Source organism: Pseudochaenichthys georgianus, chromosome 23 (genome assembly GCF_902827115.2).
Source record: "Pseudochaenichthys georgianus chromosome 23, fPseGeo1.2, whole genome shotgun sequence".
In the NCBI taxonomy this organism is placed as follows: Eukaryota; Metazoa; Chordata; class Actinopteri; order Perciformes; family Channichthyidae; genus Pseudochaenichthys; species Pseudochaenichthys georgianus.
The window spans coordinates 20,061,116-20,067,662 of record NC_047525.1 but is presented as its reverse complement, the minus strand read 5'-3'; positions in this window follow the sequence as shown (position 1 = coordinate 20,067,662).

Genomic DNA, 6,547 nt, shown 5'->3' with positions numbered 1-6,547 from the left:
TAATGGAAATACATAAGGTAAGATGACAGTTCAAAGTCAACCAGACACACAGTTTAGTCTTGGGCATGTTTAGCCACAAGGCTTAAAGGCTTCTTCCTCTTACTATGTATCACAATAATTTACAAGCATAGGAGGTCATCAACACTTGGTCACATGAGAGCCATTGAGGTCAGCTGGGAATCATTAAGGACGGATGGCACTCATGTGAAAATCATCAGTCATCAGGGAAACATTATCTTCAAGACAAACAGAAAGTCCCAGATTCTTTTGACTTTCATGACTTTAGAAAAACAGTTAGGGCGGGATCATGACTTCACCACATCAGGGCCCCCTCGTGAACAGAGCAACTCTCCACACAATGGATTTCAGTTGAAACGCAACATATGCGAGGGGCTGTACTCTGCTTTGGACGCGACCTGAACTAACCCTGCAGTTTCTCACAAGCAAGATGCATTTAATTCAATCCAGAGAGACCCAACGCAACCCAAAATTATCATAACTCAGGCTCTGTGTCTCACCATCTAAGCTGTAGGGAATTATGGGTTTTTATAAAGGAGCGATTGTTATCCGATTTCAGTTTGCATCAGAGATGTTCGTCAAACACTCTTGGGGGGGGGTTAGAAACAAGAAAGGTGGGGTGTATTGCAACATGAACCTCGTATTTCCTCCTGAGCAATAGTGGCCACATAACAAGGCTATTGTTGTTGCTCTCTGTGTGATGTGGCAAGGTGGGGAAATCCTGAGAAGTATACAGAGAGGGGAACACAACACCTAACTGAATTATACTGGAGGGGGTGTGCAGTCTGTTCTTCTGAAATAAATTACATTCCCATAAACAACTTGTTTGTACTATGCTTCTAATCAAAGTCCACATCGGGAGGGGGTCGGGTCGGTGCGTCAAACTAACAGGACTTCTAGCCAGGAAACTGCACTTACAAATTTGACCATGACGTTCTACTAAAATTAACCAAGAGGTTCTGCTGCATGCAATATGCTATACATGTAGTTTAAAATGTTTATTTATTTAATACATTTTTATCTTTATTGAAACATATTGTTTTATTGCTTATGTATGCATATCTAAATGTATCTTTTATTACACATTTTGACTTCTAATGTGTAGATATTATATTTACTTCGTCTCAAAGGGGCCCTATCTTGCTCCATTTTCAGGTTCATATTTGTATTTTGAGGATCTTCTGTGTCTCCATGCTCAAAAAGCTCTTTATTTTTCTCTGCCTGTGCTGCAGCACCTCTTTTCACCCTCTGTCTGAAACCAGAGCCCAGTCTGCTCTGATTGGTTAGCTTACCGGCTCTGTTGTGATTGGTCAACCGCTTAGAGATGACCCGCCCCTTAGCCTATCATTTACAAAAGGTTTGAGCGCTAGCCAATAGAAGCGCGAATGTTACTATAGGATGTCACTATGTCACGGAAGTAAACGGAGGAAGAGGAAAAAAAAAAACGATATAACACAAAAATTTCCCCCTGGGTGTACTGATTCTGATTGTGTTGCAGTTCATCTGTGAGAAATACTCCTTCCTTTGAAATGTAATTGAGAATGCAGTATGGGAACATACTTTTGATATAAGGTATGTATCACTGAAAAGAAAGAAAGGTTAGCTAGATGGGAAGGCAAGACTGATGAGAGCAGACAGCAATAGCATTTAAGAAGTTCTCTTTTTCCACCATACTTGCTTTCTCGGCCCGTTTCTTCCCAGTCGTGGTGGTGTTGGGTGAGTTGAGTCACCCCCCCCCCCCCACCAAGTAGGCCCTGCTGTGTCCAGACAGAGTAGCCTGTGTCCGCTGGAGGGGCAAGGTGACGCCAGTAGGCCACACTGACTGAGCCTGTTGTTAAAACCTGCATGTTAAGAGTGGGGGTAAACGGTCAGAGGAACGGTATAGGGGTAAGAAATGGTGGTTTTCGAGGGGGATATGTCAGCAAGTTAGGGAGTAAAGAAAAAAAAAACGAGGGAATATTGAAAAGATAGTCGAAGGGGAGGACACGAGCAAGGGAAAAAGATAAGGAGTGCAGCATAAAGAGGCGTGTGTTTGTACGTGGCAGAAGTTACATCTGTTCCCAGTTACCTCCAACTCACCCGCAACACCGCTTTTTCTCCCCTCCCCAGCTTGTAAATGGTAGAATTCTGCCAGCCATGTGGGGCCGCTGCTTGGCGGGAGATGAGGCAAGATGCACTCAATTAACCGTCGAATCCTGTTCTCTGCAACCTCTAGTTGTGTAACCCCCTCCTTGAATCAGTGAAAGTCCCCGTGCACATTTGCAAGGAGGTATTATGGAGTTCCAGTGACGTCAGCGGAGACTTCTCCGTGATATTCATGCTCTTTTGTGCCCCTAAGAATAAAATAGTAGTAGTTTTATGGTTTCATGAAAAGGAGGGGATACAGTTTTGTGATCCGATGTTGTGCTTACAAGATATTATATTCAGAGTCACTGCATAAGGTGGCATACAATTTAGCTAACTTGAGTAGGCTCAAGGCTAACGTTGCTAGCTTATGTTATGAGAAGGTAATTGAAGCAATATACACAACTACACCTTGTATTAAAGCTAATGAAGGTTTCGAAAGGCCACAAAGGCGAACACATTGTCAATCTGGTATTTTAGAACATTTAAATGTGATGACCAAAAGTTCTATTACCATAACTACTGATGGCAGTAATTCTTCCCACCAGAGCGAGAAGCCTTAAAGATGCTAAACATTCAATCATTATGGAACAAATCCATTCACTGTGTCTCTGTGTTTGACTTTTAAGTTTGTATTTTGAAACAGGCCTTTGTTATGTAATCCCTGCTCTGGTAGTAGTCCATCTGGGAGTACTCTATTGGCACATACAAACGTAAGAGAGTGTGTCAGTGTGGGCGAGAGCAAGATGGAAAGAGTCGTGTGTGTGTGTGTGTGTGTGTGTGTGTGTGTGTGTGTGTGTGTGTGTGTGTGTGTGTGTGTGTGTGTGTGTGTGTGTGTGTGTGTGTGTGTGTGTGTGTGTGTGTGTGTGTGTGTGTGTGTGTGTGTGTGTGTGTGTGTGTGTGTGTGTGTGTGTGTGTGTGTGTGTGTGTGTGTGTGATCAGCCAGCTGTATCCGCTCCAAATGCAATCGATTGAATTAAATGTTAGAATTAAATGTTGTCATTTCTATTTGTTTTTCCACCTGACGATTTGAAATGAATGACAGCGCACCCATGAGCCTCGTTTGTGCCAATATGCAAGCATCCTTGTGTGTGTGAGAGTACGCTTGTGTGTGTGTGTGTGTTGTGTGCGGGGGCAGCGGCAGGCTGGTGAGTGGGCTCCTGCCTTCCCTTTCTCTCAGCAGAGACACTTCCACATCGTTTGCTACCAGAGCCATTCACAGCCATCGCTAAAGAGTCCCAGAAACAGGATGCAGGCTAAGCCGGAGCTGCCATTACTTGGCCACGGGACACCGACTCGGTTCCAGCATTATGCAAACCTGCCAGATCAAGCTGTGTAGTCATTTGGTCACACGCTTCATTTACATTTTCAGTGAAGGGATGAAAGACTGGAAGCCCTTTCTATTCTCTTTTCCACTTTAGCAATACAAATCCGGTTGGAGAAAGCGAATAAACTGTACAGAGGCTGTGTTATGTCACCATCATGTAACCTCTTACTGGTCAGCTTTCCGGCCAGAATAACCTACCACAATGTGTAAACCTGTGGCCCATATAGCAACCGGACAACCATCCTACTGTACATGCAGAAATGTACATGTTTACCAGGCACATACATTCCTCCACCTTAATGATTGCGGAGCTGTCTCCTCCAGTTGTGCGCTATAAACACAAACACAAACAGGCTTTGTCTGACTGAAGATCATCACCTGAGGCTACCACAACACTGCATGATGGGGATGCATGGTTTTGTTTACGTAACTATAGCGGGGAGCGGTGTCTTCTCGCGGCCTGTCGTAAATTAAAAGATGCAGGTCCTGAGGCGAGGAGGCTCAGACTCAGAGCAGTAAAACAAAGACAGGCCGCCTGGAGGAGAAAGCTCTGCTGGACGCTCTCTGTCTACAGCTGTGGCCAGCCTTTGATTTGCTCGTGTGTCCAGATGTTTCTGGCTATTAAGTCAGTACATGTGTGGGCCACGGTGGGACCACTGACTGATGCATCTTACACGAAGGTTGCCACCCAGTGGTCAAATGGGCAAAGACAGGAGGAGAGAAGTTAGTGCCAGGGGTGGAAATACATGAGGTATATTAACTCAAGTTCTGTACAGGATGTTGTTCTTCACGACAGTTGTCTGAAAGCTTTAGATACCTGGCTGTCAACACAAGCATAAATAAAGAAAAAAACTGATAACTTGAAAATAATTTTTATAAAACACAGTAATAGAATAATGATATAACACTCAAATTATCAAAGTCTCTGGGTACTTAATTTCATATGTACCTTTTGCAGACAGTAAATACTTTACTAAATAAGATTTACATTTTTTATTTTAGTCAAGTTTCAAGTGCAGGACTTAAAATGTATAATGTTAAATGCAGTATTGATACATTAGGGCATTTTTTAGTTTACTGATCTTTATGAGGACTACTCAGTCTGTGAACACAATGTTTTCTGTTATCTGTGGTAAGAGCTTTCAAAAGTACAAATATTGTTTTTCTTCCTAGCTGATGCACTTCACAACCCAGTAGAATTAACACAAATGTAATATATTCAGTGCAGTTCCCTTCAAAGCAATTGGACAAAATCTAAACGTTACCTACCTCAATGTTGTTTCATAGCTCTGATTCAGAATATCCTATATATTGCGGTATTTCTAGCTTCCTAGAGTCAGTTCAGGTGATACAGAGCTTATGACATATTATACATTTTGGATGATTTTGTAGCTGTAAAAGACACAGTGGTACGTAGGAAGTGAGAAGCCTCAGCAGAGCGGGTTCTGTGGGGAATGAGTGGCATGGCAGCTCCACATGGCAGATATATGTCCAAAAGTGCTGAGCTGACAGAGAGGTAACAGGCAAGGCTTCGCTGACCCAGCAGTGCTGCACTCGCTGCCCTCGCTCTGTCCGACTGCAGACTCATCAGCATAGTGCTCAATACAGATAGCACTCTCTTTCCTGGAAACCTGACTGTCCAACCATCATTTTACATTTAAAAAAAGCCAGTTTGATAGGTGTTAATTTCCACCTTTCCTTCAATTCCTTTTCAATTTTCAGTAGGCACCATTACAAAATCTGCCCTGTCAAAGGAAGGATTTTCTTCTCACCCTGAAGTTGTCAAACTGAAGATGAATCACCCCTTGCTCTGACCGAAAGTACCCCTGTCAGTTGCATAACCGCCATCAGGTGGTCACTGCTGCTGAGCCCTCCTGGGATCGAAGCTCTCTACGGTTCCCGTCCTGAAAAAACAAAGTCATATGAACCGATAACAGCCAGGAAATGAGATCCATAGAGAATGACACAGAAGCCCAGGCCTGTTTCATATCCAGAAGATTATAATATGGGGGAAAATGGAATTGATGCCTGTTGTTGTGATGGGCCGCTCATTGCTTTCATGTGGCCGCGTGGCTTTGAAGGTTCAGAAGAGACTTGTCCTCTCTTATTATGTTGCAATGAAAACACATTCACTAAACTACCCAATAAAACGCGGATCAGAGCGAGCCACGTGAGGAAGCTGGATCAAGATGTGAGAATATTTTTGATAGCCGTATAGGCTGTATTATGACCGTGCAGCTGACAACATTTGAGATTGAAAAAATACCATGACTGGAATCTGAGATGTGACTTTGTTGTGCACTTAGGCTTGGAAGTGAAATAGTGAAAGCGAAATATATGAAGTTTTTTGCAACCCACTTACCAACCAAGAGCTAGTCTTACACTTCCAGCCTCTTTAAATGACTTGGCACTTGTGGTCTTCAACTGGCCAAAAGTCATTACGGTTTGGACACTATGTAAACCTTAATTTTGGTAGTTAAAGAAAAATATTAGTAGACATTTCTGGTATTTTAACCCTTTGCATTTGAGCGTTTCTAGCTCATTGTTTGTTTTTTTGTCTCACAAACGGTTTCGTTTCAGTAGCACCGCTCTTATTGATCTACGTTTCCAGCTAAATAAAAGCTTGGCTATGCCCACTGTATGCTACTTTTTGATAGCAATTAGCCGGGAAACAAAGTGGAGCACTTAAGAGCCACACATTTTTCTTGAGAGTTGATGGCGACCAAAAACAGAGCAAAAAGATGATTGAATATTAGATTAATCACCATAAACCTGACTGTTAACAACCCTGGCATTTGATGAGCACAGACTTCAGCCAACGGGGCATTCACTTGGTCCTTGGATGGTCTTTTTTTCCTTAGTTGTGAAGTTACTCTTCTGACTTTCCCACTTTAAGTCGTAATGTGAAAACAGCATGAATGCTGCAAAGTAGATAGTTACATTTTTACACTACATGAATTCTGAATAAAAGCGAAATGTAAACTAAATAAAAAAATAACTCTTCCCTTTGGTTCGATCCACTCAAAGATGGTTCTTCCTTAGACCATGCTATGAATAAACACACCAAAGAACGATTAT